General features: G+C 38.8%; 1 protein-coding gene across 4 annotated transcripts in view; it reads right to left on the reverse strand.

Annotated features, from left to right (window-relative positions):
- Positions 1-18870, reverse strand: part of cd4.S (cd4 receptor S homeolog) — a 30747-nt gene extending 11877 nt beyond the window's left edge. For 3 of the 4 annotated variants that reach the window (XM_041570341.1, XM_041570342.1, XM_041570343.1), the window contains exons 1-3: positions 18815-18870; positions 16820-16927; positions 4253-4310 (exon numbers count right to left, since the gene is read on the reverse strand). The gene's annotated coding sequence lies outside the window, so the exon portion shown is untranslated. Of the gene's footprint in view, positions 1-4252; positions 4311-16819; positions 17196-18814 lie in introns of those variants that run through there. The other variant, XM_041570340.1, reaches the window with a different exon arrangement.
- Between the last annotated feature and the right edge of the window lie 338 nt (positions 18871-19208).

Raw genomic sequence — 19208 nt, forward strand, 5'->3', positions numbered from 1 at the left:
TGGTTTGATCGAATGAGAGAGAAGTTATCATGGGTTGCTCCAATGAGAGATAAATAATCATGGGTTGATTCAATGAGAGAGGCGTAATCATTGTTTGATCCAGTGAGAGAGAAGTTATCCTGGGTTGATCCAATGAGAGAGAAATAATCATGGTTTGATCGAATGAGAGAGAAGTTATCATGGGTTGCTCCAATGAGAGATAAATAATCATGGGTTGATTCAATGAGAGAGGCGTAATCATTGTTTGATCCAGTGAGAGAGAAGTGATCTTGGGTTGATCCAATGAGAGAGAAATAATCATGGTTTGATCGAATGAGAGAGAAGTTATCATGGGTTGCTCCAATGAGAGATAAATAATCATGGGTTGATTCAATGAGAGAGGCGTAATCATTGTTTGATCCAGTGAGAGAGAAGTGATCTTGGGTTGATCCAATGAGAGAGAAATAATCATGGTTTGATCGAATGAGAGAGAAGTTATCATGGGTTGCTCCAATGAGAGATAAATAATCATGGGTTGATTCAATGAGAGAGGCGTAATCATTGTTTGATCCAGTGAGAGAGAAGTGATCTTGGGTTGATCCAGTGAGAGAGAAATAATTATGGTTTGATCCAATGAGAAAGAAGTGATCATGGTTTGGTCCATTGGGAAAGAAGTGATTATCCAATAAGAGAGAAAAATCATGGCTGGATCTAATAATGGAAAGCTGGGTATGGTTCAGTTTAGAAAGTGGAAAGAGAGTGGCAATGGCTGATTCCCAGAGAACTAAGGGACTAGACAACTACTAGCCCATTCAGAAATATTCAGGTTGGGCTACAAGGTTGTGTGTCAATTCATTGTCTTCTGTTGTTATAGTGTTGTTATCTTGGAATGGAATTCCAGTTACTTGGTTACAATGTATTTCTGCCACATGCAACTACCAATCCAGAAAAATAACATGACAGCTATTGGAATTCTGAACGGCCCCACAGCCACAATCATCTAATACCACAGAAGCACAGAAGAGAACTGACTGCCCTATATGGGGGGGGGGGGTAATAAACAATGTCAGAAGAAGATGTGGGACAGGTACAGTATTTAGATGAATAGTTGAGTGGAGGTAACTGGTGAAGTGGAGGAGGTGCAGACACTAATTGGGCGACATGAGTTTTTAAATGCACCACAGCCAGTGCATGGCAAGTATCCTGTAGATACCACCAACTGACATTAAGTATGAGACTGCATTACACTACTGGGCCCTGTGCGCTGCAAGTTGGATTTTGGATTCTGGGTTTGGACAAATACTTAGGGCCGGATTTATGTAAATGTAAGACTAGAGCTCACCGCAAAATAAACCCACACATGTGAACTGTAAAGGGTAGATCAGCTCATTTGGCGAAGGGCAGGAATACAGGTGGTGGGATCGATGGCTGCATAATAGATGTGGTCCTCGTTCAGAGGCCGATTGCAATGGGACCAACTACATTCCTTTGTAAACTCTTACCTGCATCAATCCTTAGCCAGTGTAGGTGGGGGATCAGTCTGTCTCCAAAGCTGAAACCAGTGCATCTTCCCAATTCAATGTAAACCCACGATCAACTATGACTATAGCTATGAATTATCCCCCATCACCAAATAAGCCAATCCATCTTTGATTGGCCTAATGTAGTTTGAATAGAGAGAAAGCAAATATGAGATTGGTTGCGTTGGGTAACTCCACACGACATGCATGCATACCACGAGCCTCTAAGGCTCACATATTAACAGGCTCATGCTTTCCTTCTTAATCCGACATTAATTATGTCTATCGAATAAGCAGGTAGGGAAATGGGGTTTGAAGTGGCATTGTGGGTGTCACCCCTCCCCCCATGTTCCTACTGAATATCCTCTCTCCCTTCATACACCTGGGTATAACATTGATACGTTTCCTGTTATTGTTGTGGTGAGACCACAAAGAGAGTGAGAGAGATGGAGATAGAAGAGGGAGAATGATGAAGAGTGTCTCAAAATCAAGAGAAAGACAGAGACAGATGCAGAATGTGGAGATGGCGATGACTGTAAGATAGGGGAGGTGGAGGGAGAATGGGGGGGAGAAGGTAAGAAAGTGGGTGGCAGAGAGAAACTGTGTGTAGAAAAGGAAATAAGAGAAGCCAAGTATGTTAGAGGAGAAAAGTTGGCCAAACTTGTATGAAAGCTGTTGAGCTCCATCACCAGTAGTTTGGTCATTTGGATCATGGTCTTCTCCACACTCAGATTGTTGTTATGGAAAAGACCTCGAAAATGTGTCCCCCAACCTCCCTCTTCCTGAACATTATGGTTCTGTTTGTATCTTGCTATGTGGAGTTCCCCAATGATGTAGTTAAGCAGGTGTAAGTCGTGAAATGACTCAAGCACAGATATAAACTGAAGAGGTGCTACATGGTGTATGTGATTATTCTCCATGCCTCCGTCAGTGAAATAAAACAGCTGAATAACAAAAAATAATTATAAATTAATGTGCAGTGTGACAGTTTATTCAGAAGGTCAAAAGACATTATCTAATGTTGGGGCAAAGACCCCCATAGTCCATCCAAAGCAACCAATCAAATGCATTCTATCAGTCTCATCATTATTACAACTAGACTAGCTCGGTGCAGATTCCACCCTGGCCCTTACCTGTAGTGCTGTCATCTTCTGTATATAAAAGCAGTCATCATACAAAGATGATTAATGTATTAGACCATCTGAGGATCCACCAGGGACAATGACCAAAAACAGGTCAGTCAAGCTGGTCAAGACAAAGAGTTTGTGCAACAGGGAAAGGAGTGAAAGAATATAAATGTGAAGTCACTTGGTTCTGCCTGAGGGGAATCCAGGTTGTTGTGTCCTATTTCATCTTCTTATGATCCTCAGGAAATCAAGCTAGGACCTCCTTGTGCCTTAGGCATTAACTTGAGAAGCTCCTTAAGCTCTATGGGTTAGAAACTTACTCTTTCTTGTTTTGCACTCTGGGACTGTTATCTCAATCTCAGTACACACATTCAATGAGTTGGGGGGGGTGCATTTATGAGCACTTACATTTATAAGGGATGTGGTGGGTTTCTAGGATGACTGATGTGCACCAGAGATGGGCTCAGATTTACCAGTTACTTCCGAGTATCACAGAAAGCTATTCACAGCCCCCCCTTAAAGCCCCACCAGCCACAAAGCATTACCTCTCCCACACAGGCACAGAGATTTATACATGCGGCTTCACTGAGCCCCCCACCCAACTACACCACAAGGGAAGCGTCTATATCAGCAGAAGGATGGGGAGTCTATAGGAACCCAGAGACACATCACCCACCTACTGGCTCCATACCCATTGTTTTCTGCATGAAGCTTTATTTCTGCATTAAAAGCAAAAATGAAAGAAAAATAATACTCCATGCACAGAACAAATGTAAAAGGGCAGTTTAGTCCCTTGTTCAACATGAATTCAATAAATCGGGCTTGTGCTGAACTTTTTTACTATGACTAAAAAGCTATGTTTTTTTGTTATTTCTTGCGCTAGACATGGCAAACAGTGAGACTGAGCCTACTCCTTAATAATGGAGTACTCCTACATAATGGACTCCGGCTAACAAAACAGACAGAACCAAGGACGAGGGAAAGTAATTTGTACACTGACAATGATCTCTCTTAGAAGGAGCAGCATGAATCTCCCTGTTTGCCCTTTTTAGTGCAAGAAATAACAAAAAAAATAAAGATTTTTCTTGATTAAAACAAAGGCAAAAAGCAAGTTCATCACAGGCTCTATTAATTGAACAAGTTTTTTTGTGGTTAGTATGCAGAAATCCAAATGAAAAATAGTCCAACTCAGACCTGTCAAGTTCATGTAGAAGTCAATAGCAGATGTCCCATTGATATCCTGATTTGCGCTGTGTTTCGTTCAATAATCCAAAGATTTCATGGTTTTCAGACAACAAATCCAAAAAAGTCGCAGTTTTCAGTGACAAATCCAAAAAATTTAGATTTTTTCACTATTTTATTTATTTTTTCCCGCACAAGAAATCAAAGGCACTTACTTCCCGAAAATTACCGAAGAGAAGAAGATGGCTGCCGTGAACTCCGCTGGACAGAATTTGCACCGAGGGGTAAGTAAAGCATTAGTAGGGGCATTTGCCTGGGGGAACAGCTAGGCTGGGGGGGAGGAGGGAGGGGGTCTATGTAGGGTAGGGGGAAGGTTTTTTTTTTTTTACTTTACAATTGAATTCTCCTTTAAGTCTCTGCTGTGCTAGAACTCTCTGTATTCACCTTTATGTTTCCTTTGTTTCCGCAAGCTCGTGGATATTCTCCGTCCCTTGGCGAGATTCTATATTCACAGGAAAATGCATAAACATTGAGAACAATTCAATGGTTTGCCCTGTCTAGTAACCCATAGCAACCAATCAGAACTTGTCTTGGCAGTTAGAATAAATGAAAGCAAGCATCTGATTCGTTACCAAGGGTTACTAGACCTTGCCTCTGTTTTTTTTACACAGCCCACTAGATTCTTATTTTTGAAATAGAATAAAAAAGAACCCAAATTATTTCAGTTGGTGAATATATTGCACAAAAAGATTAATGACGATTCTGTAGAAAGAATTTTAGCCCCAGTCAGAACCGACCTGGTTTGTTGTGATTTAAGTATGAACTGTACTGGATGCAGCAACGTGATCTCTGTACAATAATAAGCTTGTGTAGCAGCCGCAAGAGCAAAGCTACTGTACGAGCCCTGCTGGTGCCATAACAGATCGTTCTCTGATAATCACACGTGACTGTGCCGGACACCCAGATCAAAAGGTCTTGAATATAAAACCTTATGACGTAGGTACAGTAAGAATATAAGGACTCAGATCACATTAATGTTCATTTTACACTTCTCATGAGGAAAAGAACATAAGAAAAACGGGGTTCAGCTTTCGGTGAGAATAAGGTTTTACCAAAATCAAATTGAAATAATTTCTGCCCATGTTATTTTCTACACAACGTAGTAACTTCCATTTAAATCCTACAGCTCTTTTTTTTTGTTGTCAATTAAGCTTTGTGGGTTCAAACAGACTTTATTATGGGCTGTTCCCTCTATGATAAAACAAATATATATTGAAAGATGACTGTGTTGAGGTTCTTTTGCTTGAATAAAATAAGAGGCCCTTCCGGAAGTTACAATATTACTTAATTGCAACACATGGGGGCCCATTCACCAAGCTCGAGTGAAGGATTCGAAGTAAAAAAACTTCGAATTTCAAAGTGTTTTTTGGGCTACTTCGACCATCGAATGGGCTACTGCGACCTTCGACTTCGAATCGAAGGATTCAAACTAAAAATCGTTCGACTATTCGACTATTCGATAGTCGAAGTACTGTCTCTTTAAGAAAAATCTTCGACCCCCTAGTTCGCCATCTAAAAGCTACCGAAGTCAATGTTAGCCTAGGGGAAGGTCCCCATAGGCTTGGCTACGTTTTTTTGGTCGAAGGATAATCCTTCGATCATTGAATTCTTCGAATCGTTCGATCGAACGATTATTCCTTCGATTGTTCGATCAAACTATTTGCGCAAAAATCCTTCGACTTCGATATTCGAAGTCGAAGGATTTTAATTCCCAGTCGAATATCGAGGGTTAATTAATGAATTTGCCCCCAAATGGTATTTATAGATGACTTTTCCCATAGCGGTGCAACAGAACAGCACCTGATTTATGTTTTCAGATAAAATATAGACGTTTGAAATGGAATACAGTTTGAATAAGCCAATTCGGAAATGACCGACCCTGCTCTTCTAATCAGTTGGAAAGCTCTAAAGCGGGGATGTCCAACCTTTTTATTACCTGTGAGTCAAATTCAAATGTAAATATAATTTGGAAAGCAACACAAGCATGCAAAAAGTTCCCAGGGGTGCCAATTATGCACTGTGATTGGCTATTTGTAGCCCCTATGTGAATCGTTAGCCTACAGGAGGTTCTGTTTGACAGTACACCTAGTTTTGCCTCCAAACCAAGAATTCAAAAATAAGCACCTGCCTTGAGACCACTGGGAAAAACATCCAAGGGGCTGGTGAGTAACGTGGGCCTCATTTGCACCCAGGCAACTTACACCTCTACACCACTTGTGCCTTTATATATATATATATATATATACAATCCAGAGCTGGTGCAGCAATAACTACACAAAAATGCCTGGGTGCTGGTTATAATCAATTATCCATATAGCAAAAAACAAAACCGCACACACAGGGCTTTAGTGAAAAGCAAAACGTATAGCTTTATTTCAACGTTTCAGCTCCTAGACTCGAGCCGTCATCAGGAAGATACAGTATATATACATACAGGTATGGGATCCGTTATCTGGAAACTCGTTATCCAAAAAGCTGAGAATTATGGAAATGCTGTCTCCCATAGACTCCATTTTATCCAAATAATCCAAATTTTTTAAAATTATTTCCTTTTTCTGTGTAATAATAAAACAGTTGCTTGTACTTGATCCCAACTAAGATATAATTAATCCTTATTGGAAGCAAAACCAGCCTATTGGGGTTATTTAATGGTTACATGATTTTCTAGTAGACTGAAATCCCCAGGTCGGAGCATTTTGGATAACAGGTCCCATAACTGTATATATATATATATATATATATATATATATATATTGGTTACATATGCAATAACACTTTTTTTACTTGCAAAAAACCTGGTGTTGCTGGTCTTTTTTATCTCTATATATTGATCTTACCGAGCACCCAGGCAAAGGACTTGGAACGGAGTGCTGTCCACTACTATAAGATATATATATATATATATATATATATATATATGGCACAACTATAGGAATTCATCAGACAGTTTGTATCTGCTTACTACAACCTGTTTATATGGCACAATGGAGTGCAAGAATTGTGCAAAGAATAATTCCCCCAAGTCACATTCTTTTACACAGTAGCTCAGGCTCATATATGAAAAATAAAACTTGAGCAATTTTCACATGAAATGTTTTTTATAATTTTTCCATAATAATGAGCAATAATAAGCCTCAATACCCAAATGAAGTAAATATGCCCTGCCAGTAAAACATTTCCATGCAGCGCTTCTCAGCACACTCATTTGTCTCTTTTGTTTTCCATCCACTTGTTCCCTAAATGTTCTCATCACTGAGACGCTACATTCACGTTGCTCTTGTTTGTCAGAGTAAAAAAGGCTGACGCTACAGAATCTCGTCTTCATTCTTCAGTTATTACATTTGCACGTTGGTCTAGTAATTCGCTGCGGTCTGTCATCTACGTATTTGGGATGGTTTTTTAATTCTGTGTGCGGATTCTTGTAATAAATAATTCTTGTTATAATTCCTATGAATTGACCAAAATCTTTCATAATATCCAATTTTATAGAAATGCTTACAATTTATTGTAGGCTACTATGTCATCCTTGTGAGGATTATTGCTCTCTAGTTTTGGCATTCTGATGCTTAGAGGTCAGTTATACTTATAGTGAAAAAAGAGAAAAAAATTGAAGGGATTTTTAGCATGTGCAGCCCAAGGCTTTTAAGATTATAATCTTGCATTTAACAGCTGCCACTAGTTCCTTGTACCTTACCACTTTAAAAAAAATTTAATAAAACAAAATGAGTGGTAATAAAATTACTAAATGCAAACAAAGATAATTATGATTTAGATAAATGTCAACATCATATCAATGAACAGGGAGCTAGAACGATGTATATCACAATTTATCTCCAGATATTAATATAAACACAAACATGTTTACTAACATTGGAGATAAATATATGGAGAGATTTCTGGAGATGTTGCCCATGGCAACCAATCAGCAATTAGATTTAAACGGCCACCTATAACTCAGAGAACAAAAGAAAAGATCTGATTGGTTGCTATGGGCAACATCTCCAGAAATCTCTCCATATATTTATCTCCAATGTTAGTAAACATGCCCTAAAGTAAGATTAAAGTTTTTTTATGTTATTCGACTAAATAAGGGTCAGGCTACACAGGGCTTTTGGGGAGATTTGGTCGCAGTTCGTTTTCTGAAGTCGCCTGAAGTTGCCTCACGAGGAAACTTCAGGCGACATCGGAAAACAAATCGCCACGTGTGATTAGTGCCGGGGTTTTTTTATTTTAGCAGGCGCAGATTCAGGGAAGGCGTTTGGGGAGATTGGGGAGAATGAGGCGATTAGTGGCCAGGCGACCAAATCTCCCCAAAACGCCCTGTGTAGACTTACACTAAAGCTGATTATCTTTTAGAAGGACATTAAAAAAAAATAGGTTTTCAGCCATTTTATTCAGAAAAGAATTTGCTTCAACATGCAGGAAAATGCTAATACAACTTTTTTGCCAGTTTTAAACGTACTTGAGGATGCATGGTGTGTCCACAATATATGCTGCACAAGTAATGATACAGATATGGGACCTGTTATCCAGAATGCTCGGGACCTGGGGATAATGGGTCTTTCTGTTATTTGGATATTCATACCTTACGTCTACTAGAAAATCATTTAATCCCAATAGGCTGGTTTTACTTCCAATAAGGATTAATTATATCTTAGTTGGGATCAAGTACAAGCGACTGTTTTATTATTACACAGAAAAAGGAAATCATTTTTTAAAAAAAATAGATAAATATGGGAGACAGCCTTTTTGTAATTTAGAGCTTTCTGGATAAAGGGTTTCTGGATAATGGATCCCATACCTGTACAATAAGGGGAAACTTTGACAAGAGCAACAGGGAAATATTTTAAGGTAGACCAGAAAGTGCATTTTCTTGGGGCCCTAAGAGGATAAACATATAGAAGTTTAAAGGACCTGATACTGTTTAACCACTATCATTTATTATCAGTACATATATATTATTATCAGTACATATATATTATTATCAGTACATATATATTATTATCAGTACATATATATTATTATCAGTACATATATATTATTATCAGTACATATATATTATTATCAGTACATATATATTATTATCAGTACATATATATTATTATCAGTACATATATATTATTATCAGTACATATATATTATTATCAGTACATATATATTATTATCAGTACATATATATTATTATCAGTACATATATATTATTATCAGTACATATGTCAGGGATGCTCAATGGCTGTAATCCAACGTGCAACTCCTAGAATCCATTCCCAGTGATCGGTGATATAAAACCACTGACTGTTTTTTTGGGCAGAGCGGAGCTATAATCTCATGACTGGAGAATAATAGAGAGGGTCCTTCTGTACTACGAAAAACTCCATATATAGTAAATCTAATTTTTGATACTTTTTCACTAAATGTTGTAGTAATTCATTTGCTTCTTAAAATGTTAGCAACATTTAAAGGAATTGTTCAGTGTAAAAATAAAAACTGGGTAAATAGATAGGCTGTGCAAAATAAAAAATGTTTCTAATATAGTTAGTTAGCCAAAAATGTAATGTATAAAGGCTGGAGTGATTTGACGTATAACATGTCAGTCAGTACACTACTTCCTGCTTTTCAGCTCTCTTGGTTTACACTGACTGGTTACCCTGGCTACCAGACAGTAACCAATCAGAGACTTGAAGGGGGGCCACATGGGTCATATCTGTTGCTTTTGAATCTGAGCTGAATGCTGAGGATCAATTACAAACTCACTGAACAGAAATGTACCATGTGGCTCCCCTTCAAGTCGCTGACTAGCTCAGAGTTATAGAGCTGAAAAGCAGGAAGTTGTATTCTGGCTGTTTTATTAGACATCTGTGCACTCCAGCCTTTATATATTACATTTTTGGCTAACTAACTATATTAGAAACATTTTTTATTTTGGACAGCCTATCCATTTACCCAGTTTTTATTTTCACACTGAACTATTCCTTTAATGGAATCATCTAACAAAAAAATTCATATTTCGTTGTCCGGTGCTTTAGTCATATGGATTTAAGGTGGTTCATATTCAGTGCATTAAGCATTCAGAAAGAGCTGAATCCTACAAAAACCCACAATAAAATTTTGGATTCGGTGCACCCTTTAAAAAAAAAAAAAAAAAAAAAAAAAAACAATTGGAGAAAGTATCCCTTGTAAGTATATTGTCAATCAGTTGATGCTTTTTTTGTGGCCGTAATATGTTCAGGTTGGTTAGATAAATGGATAAAATTGTAAAGTGGTGTCTGATATCCATTATAATGATATCCCAGTACAGGTATGGGATCTGTTATCCATAAACTCTGCATTACCAAAAAGGCTGTTTCCCATAGACTCTATTATAGACTCCAAATATTTAAAACTGATTTCCTTTTTCTGTGTAATAATGAAACAGTCGCTTGTACTTGATCCCAACTAAGATATAATTAATCCTTATTGGAAGCAAAACCAGCCTATTGGCTTTATTTAATGTTTACATGATTTTCTAGTAGACTTAAAATATCATGAATCTCGTCCATGAGTTTTCACATGATAAACCATGAGACTTTTTCTCACTGAATTGAATCTGGCCCACTGTGTAAAGTCTCAGTGTTTCACATTACATTATAGAATATTATAGACCGATATCTGTGCAGGCAATACGTTTTAAGGTATGATATTTAGGGATGCACCGAATCTACTATTTTGAATTCAGCCAAACCGCCGAGTCCTTTGTGAACTGAATCTGAATCCTAATTGCATATGCAAATTAGGACTCGGATTTGGTTCGGCCAGGCAGAAGGAAAAAAAAAAAAGGGAAATTTTTTTTACTTCCTTGTTTGATAAAAAATCATGAGATTTCCCTCCCGCCCCTAATTTGCATATGCAAATTAGGACTTGGATTTAGTTCAGCCGGGCACAAGGAACGGCCGATTCTAAATCCTGCTGAAGAAGGCCGAATCCCAAACCGAATCCTGGATTTGGTGCATCCCTAATGATATTATGGAGCATGTTTATAGACAGTTGATCACATATCTCCAGCAAGATCCACAATTCACTTGTAGTATCTAGTAATTATCCTTGGATAATGCCTCTTGTCTCAAACAGTAATACTACATTATAGACTTCATCAACTGCAATAAACTGTTTGAACTGGAAATCCTTTGGGCCTAATGTGTGAGGGGGGAAACCTGTCACTCCTGATATGAACCAACCAACGTAACAGTAATTCCTAAACTGTATGTGACCCACTTACTCATATTCAGTGCATCTAAATAGGAAATCTCACTGGTACTTTATGAGCAATCTTTTAAGCACAACATAACATTCAACTGAAAGCAAGAGACAACCCCCAAAGTTTGGAGCCTAGTCAATAAGTAGAAGCAAATGGCAGTTTGTAGAGACACAAGGTAGAGGGAGCCCATTCCGAGCCCCAGTTTGGCTTTGCTACTAAAGCATATTAACAGAATAAAGATTCTTCTCAAATTTGTCACAAACATCTTAAATTTCTTAATAGTGGTTGTATTCTTTTGTGAGGATTTTTCTATTTTCCTTGTAATAACTACGACAACTGTCTTTTTACTTACTGTATATACTCGAGTATAAGCCGACCCGAGTATAAGCCGAGGTACCTAATTTTACCTACGAAAACTGGGAAACTTATTGACTCGAGTATAAGCCTAGGGTGAGAAATGCAGCAGTTTTTAGCTGAAAGAGCAAGTGAATGCTCAAAAACTTCATAAAAATGTGCATTTTTTTTGTGCCAAAAAGCTAAGGTAAGAACTGTGGGATATAGCAGGGAAAGTTGTCAGCAGTACAATTAAAGATATTATATCAATGTTTCACATGTAGAATCCTAGAACCCGGCGACAGGATGCTGGGAGTTTTGTTTCAGCAACTGTTGACATGCAGTAGGTTGGCTGTTATATAAGCCTGTTGTGTGAGAGTGGGGCGCAGGGCTTACTTGGGAGTGCGTGCAGGGCTAATCGAGTGGAAAACAAGCGTGCGCTGGTCGGTGATGTCACACGTAATGCGCCTCTTTTGAGTCTCGTTTGTCAGGGCCAGAACAAGGGATAGGCAGAAGAGGCACCGGCCTACAGTACATCAATGTGTGGGTGCTGGGCAGGTTCCTGTTCAAAGGTCTTCTCTTATTCCTAGTCCATGTTTGCTCCCCTGCTGCTCTTGCCTCCCTTCTCCTCTTTCCTTCCCTCCATCACTCTCCCCTCCCTCCATCACTCCCCCCTACCGCGATATCTCCTTCCCCTGCCTTTCTCCTTCATTGCTCTTCCCTCCCTCCATTCTCTTCTATTAAGGCGCATGGGTGGGCGTGGACACACAAACGGGGGGCCTATGTAGCTGCCGGGGTACTTAGGGCGCCCTGTTGGCTTGGCCCGGCCCTGCTGTCCCTTCTCAGCTTTGCTTAATTGGTAGAAGAAGCTCCTCTACTCCTTATATCAGAAAATCCTGGTGCAGGTACCGTTAATGGCCACTGGTCACTCTTTATAATGTAGAATACTTGAAGTACATCACCACAAATGTTGTAGAATAAAAATGCCTTTATTTGGAACACTTGCCAGGACCTGGATATGCAACGTTTCAGGCTACACACCGCCTTTTATCAAGCTGACAGTTAGAATTTCTAATGCTATCAGTCTACTGCTGTACAAATATGGCAGCCCCCTCTTGGGGGGGGGGACATGGGGATCAAATGATGTAAAAGCATCAGGCAAAATACCTTTATGGAAAAATTATAAATACTCTGAAAGATAATGTTATGATGGATGTAAAAAAGGTTTATTTTCTGGTGTCAGTATCTCTTTAGTACAGCTGCATGCATAAGCTCTCTACATAGTATACAACATTTCAGGGGCATACATGTGGCCCCTACATGTGGACTGGGACACCAGGGGCCCACCCAAAAAGCTTAGACCAGGGTTTCACTCTCAGTACTATTATTCTTCCTCTCCTAACTCAGCCTCTATTCTGTTAGTCTCTTTTCTTTACATACTATAATCTATTATTCGATTTATTTAGCCTCTTTGTTCTCATAGATATAGGGAATGGCCATGAAATAGACCAAATGTTTAGCAGCACAAGGGCCACTGACACCTGGGCCCACCGGGACTTTTCTTGGTATCCCTGTTGGCCAGTCCAACACTGCCCCTAAGTTCACAAAAGGACGACACGTTAAATTTGTCATCAGCTGTCATTAAACTACATCTACTAACGTAACTATCAGCCCACCAGAGTACCTGACATTCAGGCCTGCTGTAGGAACCATTAGATAAAATAAAATGTATATCTTTGAAGGACCCATTCTTGGTTTATGGGGTATAAACCCTACTTGACTGGTAGCACTTTGCAACTAGTGTCTTGTGGAACAATTAGATACATAAAACGTACAAACAAGAAGCACCAGAAGATTCCCTTGTGCTCTGGCAGAGCAGTCAGGGCAGTAAGGAGCTTCAAACATTGTTCTACCGTTGCCTTCACCAAATAAAGACATTCATATTGACATCTATAGCTTTACATTATTATTTTCTTTTATAGTGAATAAAGTACCCCCTATTGTAAAATATAAGAATATTATAAGTCACAGATGAGTTTTTATACAGGACATGGAACTCCAGGTTACTAATATCCTTATTTTGAAGCAAGGGCTACTTTATTTATTATAATACACAAGTTTTAGCGAGACTTGTGACAAAAATGACATCAATAAGCTCCTTTTATAAGGAGCCTGCAACGTATGGTAACCCAAAACCCAGAACAAACCCCAAGGTCCCGGTCTCGGCTCACATTTCTGCCTATAGCTGCTGCCTTTGGCTTCGGGATGAGACCTCCGCTACTTGATGCCTCCAGGTCTGAAAGGACCAGGGAGAATGTTCTGGGCAGGCAAGTGACCTGTAACATATACAGGAGGAATGGGGAACAGAGATTGAAATCGTGGAACAGGCTGTGACATTACCAACCAGTTCAGTACAGAATCTGGAACCACGTGCGTAGTCAGGATAAACAGCCCGGATCAGTACCAGTCAGACCAGTGCAGTACAGAATCAGGAGTCAGGAGCATAGTCAGGATAAACAGGCTAGGGTGAAATCAATTGGTAAACTGGTACAAAGTCAGGAGCCAGAAGAGTGGTCCAACAGGCAAGGGTCGGTTCAGACAGTGATACAGCAAAGGTCAAAAACAGGCAAAGGTCAGGAACAGAAGATCAGACATGAATCACACCCAGAAACTATTAGGAAATAGACCTTCATTGGGCCTGTGTAGTTTATGGAGTTTTAAAGCCAGACTAAAGGCTTACACAGACCACCAGTGGCTAGAATGGCAACAGATGAAACAAGCCATGCTTGAACCAGGGTATTAGCTGTTGATAAATCAGGGGGGGAAGTCAGAGCAGATTTGGTCAGAGTGGTTTACAGAAAATAGTGAGAACATTTTGGATTTTGATAAATAACCCCCTATGTGTCGATGAAAGAGCAATACACACCTTAGGTTTTTTTGTAGGTCAAACGGTCTCCAGACTAGAGTAACAGTAGGTAGCCCAAGGTTCTAGTTTCCAATGCAGGTAAATTATGGGTATGTCATGTGCTGCACTCCAGCAACAATGTATGTTTTTGGTGTTTTTTGCTAATGACAAGATGCCCAAAATATAGAACCAGTTTGGACAAAGGCTCCCATAGACTTGCACCACATTAAAACGAACTGAATTCTATTGTGTCACGTTACCAGTTGGTTAAGTGAGCGCAGTTTGCCAAGACTTTTAGCCCATAGAAATCAATAACATTTTGAGTTTGTAATATTCACACTTTCACTTTGTATGGGCCCTCAGTTAAAAGCACTACACGTGTGAGATCTGTTATCCGGAAATCAGTTATGCAGAAAGCTCTGTGTTACAGAAAGGCTGTCTCGTGGATTTTTATCCAAATAATCCCAATTTTTAAAAATGATTTCCTATTTTTCTGTAATAAAACAGTAGTTTGTACTTGTTCCCAACTAAGATATAATTAATCCTTATTGGAAGCAAAACCAGCCTATTGGGTTTATTTAATGTTTATATGATTTTCTAGTAGACTTAAGCCTTAAAGTATGAATATCCAAATTACAGAAATGTTGTCTTCCATAGACTCCATTTTATCCAAATAATCCAATTTTTTTTAAATGATTTCCTTTTTCTGTGTAATAATAAAACAGTCGCTTTTACTTGATCCCAACTAAGATATAATTAATCCTTATTGGAAGCAAACCAGCCAATCATGTTTACATGATTTTCTAGTAGACTTAAGGTATGAAGATCCAAATTACAGAAAGATCCATTATCCAGAAAACCCCAGGTCCCGAGCATTTTGTCTGGATAACAGGCCCCATCAGGTAATGAAACTTAAAAATTACTTTTTACTAATATTTTACTTTTTACTAATATTCATATTTTACAGAAGGGGGTGCGTTATTTCTAATAAAGCACAAGTTTCAGTGAATCATGTGAGACAAGACTTTTTATTAAAGACAGCCCCTTCATAAGTATGAGTATGGTATTTATTATCTGAAATTCTTGGGACCTAGTGTTTTACAGATAAGAGTTTTTTTCTGATCTGAAAATAATTTAAACATAAAATAAATCCAACAGGATTATTTTTTCATTAATATGAATTTATGCAGAGTAGTTAACATCAAGAGCAAGGTAATGTTTTATTATTAAAGAGAAAAAGGAAATCATTTAAAAAAAGAATATTCATTATTGGCTTAAAGTGAACTCTATGGGAGGTGGCCTTGCTGTTTCTAGATAAACTGTTTAGAGCTTTGTGGCTGTGTGAGTATTTTATTATACAGTAGATATATATATATAGATACTGTATTTATGCATAAATAGTACAGGTATGGGACCTGTTATCCAGAATGCTTGGTGCTTTGGGTTTGCGGGATAGCGAGTCTTCCCGTAATTTGGATCACCATACTTTAAGGGGGTTATTTTTTAAAGTGTGAATGCCAAAAACTTGAAAAATTCGAGTTTTCTTTACTAAAAAACTTGAATTTTTAGTAGAAAAAAACTCAATTTTTTTTTTATTAAACCCCAAGGATGGAAAAAACTGTTGTACTTCGACCGTCGAAGTACAACAGGAGAGTATCAGAGCGCAAAATTATATTTAAGTTGCTACTTTAGATTTACATAGGGGCTCAGACAAACCCTAATAAATCTGGTAGGGCGATTAAAGGGGAACTATCGTGAAAATGAAAATGTGATATTAGCTTCAGCATAGTGAAATAAGTAACTTTCTAAATACAATCAATTAACAATTCTGTACTGTTTCTAAAATAATCAAGTTTATATTCAATATTCCTCTCTCTGCATCTGTTTCTCTTCATTCTCTCTTCATGCAGCAGTTGGGTGTCAGATATTCACTGACAGTTAGATCCAATATATCTTATAGGGGGGCTCCTTTTGCCTAGAAGATGTATTAGAGCTCACTCTATTAAACTCACCAGACATCATGTCTCTCTACATGCAAAAGGCAGTTATTTTGTTAGATTTTGTTTGTACTGGAATCAGTTATTTGAGTGAGCTCTAATACATCTGCTAGGAAAAGAGCCCCTATAAGATATATTGGATCTAACTGTCAGTGAATATCTGACACCCAACTGCTGCATGAAGAGAGAATGAGGAGAAACAGATGCTGAGAGAGGAATAGTGAAAATAAATGTGATTATTTCAGAAACTATGCCGAATATTTAATTGATTGTATTAAGAAAGTTTCTTATTTTAGTATGAGGAAGCTTATATTAAATTCATTTTTACTTCCCCTTTAAGCTAAATTTTAGTTAATATTGACAAATGAGTTGTTTACCTTCAAAGTCACTGATTTGATTAGAAGAATGTAGAATATCAACAATGAAATAAACAGACAAAAACCAAATGGGAATTTACTAACAGTTTACAATGTGTGTCTTACCTGCAGGATTTGGGTCACAGCTGTCTGTAGTCCGGGTGCATTCTGCTCCCCTTTGGGTCTTGCCTCACCCCCGCCTCGCACACACAGGAAGTCTCTGATCTGGGTCCTCTGAACATTTGGGGAAATGAAATAGCAGCCGAGAGGGAAGAGGATACAACAGCAGAGACAAGATACAATCAGTAGATCATAAATACAGTAAAGGAGCTGACTTTGAGGTTTTTAAATATTAAACTCGTGGGCATGACATGGGTAATGTGTGAAAAATGGAAAAGTCCCTAAACCAGCCCTAAAGAACTTGTGTAAAAGCTAAGAGGAAGGACTTTATTACTCCCCTTTGGGTCTGCCATTCTGGTAACATTGCCATGTAAAGAGGTAAAATAAAGAATTAATTTTGTATGTGTAAAAAGGTAACGTGCAAGTTCAGTCAACAGGTGGTACCGACTCCTAAGGTCAGTCTTTAGAGGAAGTTCCATGCAGGAGCCTATAGAAGCCAGGGTCTTCCTCTTTTGGCCTAAGAAGATCTGGAGGCAACATCCAGACTGAAGTGGTCAACCCTATAGGGAGGTTAGTACCATCAGGATGGTAGTGGCAAATTAGTTAACTTTAGGAGTGAAAGTTAGAGAGGGTCCAACGAGGAATGACTAGTTGTGGGGGTAGAGCCTCTGTGCCGAAGTGTTAGGGATCTGAGCATGTAGGTATAGGATTTGCTTGAGGGGACCTATGGTGGAAACAGGCCCGGACTGGCAATCTGTGGGTTCTGCCAAATGCCAGAGGTGCTGCTGTAAATTGCCATTGACAGTCTTTATTTATTGGGCCTTTGTGTGAGCTGGTTGGGCCTCTGTGTTCTTGAAATGCCAGGACCTATTTTGAATCCCAGTCCAGACCTGGGTGGAAGTTTGGGCACTGTTCATGAAGTCACAGCAGAGAAAAGGAGGGAGGCCTCGGAGAAGGAGAGAACTGGCAGTGATAATATATTTTTTATATGAACACATTTATATGAGAACAGCCTATTCCAATGACGGACAAATGGTTATGTGTCAGAGTGTAAGAATAATAAAGTCTAATAACAAATGCCCCTATCATTCTGACTCAGCAATAACCACATGCCCAAGGCAGGAAAGGTGAAGGGATGGGTGATGTTCCCCCATTTATTTATTCTCTTATTAATGACACCCAGTGATGAGAGGTCACTTTGTAAGTTACTGACAGAATTCAGAGTGTCAGCAGATACTAGATGAGGCCCCTTTTTACAGAAGTGTTTTCTTCATTTGCTGAGTTCCTCCCTGTGTCTGCTTTTAACAGATAAAGAACTGCAAGGCTGAGGGACAGTTGTAAGCGGGAAACTATTTTCAGTGCAATATCTGTAGCTAAGAACATCAGTCCTCTTCCAACATTTTGGGAGGGTTCAAGTTATATAACGTATGTATGTGTACTCCCATTTTAATCTATAAAAGCTTGTGAAAAGTGGAGTGTCTTTGGCAAAATGCTCGTGGGACACTTCGGTGTAACATGATCATTTTCCCAAGGCAAAACCATTAAAAATTCTTTGTTAAACTCAATAAACCTCATTTTATTTGAAATAGCCTTATCTCGATGTTTTGCCTTCCATATAACGAGGTCATAGCAATAAAATTATCAACATATTTGGTGACTCTCCCGACGTGATTATTTTCTGGACGCTAGTGTAACCCTCTGTTTCTGTCACACCGACCCACATGGCCCTCTATTCCACACACTCCACCAGTGTAGGGGTTGTTACTGCAACAGGCATAAGGACTCGAACACAGGCAGAGATATCATAACTTTACAATGCTTTATTGATTGGCACTGTCTGCTGGGGACCTGTAAAACAGTAAGGAGAACGCTGCCAATTTCAGGTACATCACAGGCCACCAGCCCACCTCTTCTGTGGAACTAAAGCACTCAGGCACAGAACAGTGATCGTATAGTGGATTTTACATAACAGAGGAAGTTTAACATAAAGTATAAACATACCTGTAAAACAGTAAGGAGAACACTGCCAATTTCAGGTACATCACAGGCCACCAGCCCACCTACATTACAACAGGCAGTTAATTCAATACACCCCCACTGACATATTACAGGAAAATGTAAGGAAAAGCAACATAGCTAATATACATAGCACATTAGTACATAACAACCTCAGCATAGTACAATAAGCAGTTTATAACTGTGAGGATTACAGCATACAGGTTTTCTCATGGCAGACATTTTAGATCCCATGTGCTCTGCCTGTCTCCATTAATCACTTTGGGAATATGCTACACACTACTAACCTGATAAAAGCATAATGCTGCTATAGCTGGAGGTAAGACAAGTTGATTCAGCAAAAGAATAACTCTTAAAATCAACCATAAAACTTTTGAGG

The sequence above is a fragment of the Xenopus laevis genome, chromosome 7S, assembly GCF_017654675.1.
Source record: "Xenopus laevis strain J_2021 chromosome 7S, Xenopus_laevis_v10.1, whole genome shotgun sequence".
NCBI lineage: Eukaryota > Metazoa > Chordata > Amphibia > Anura > Pipidae > Xenopus > Xenopus laevis.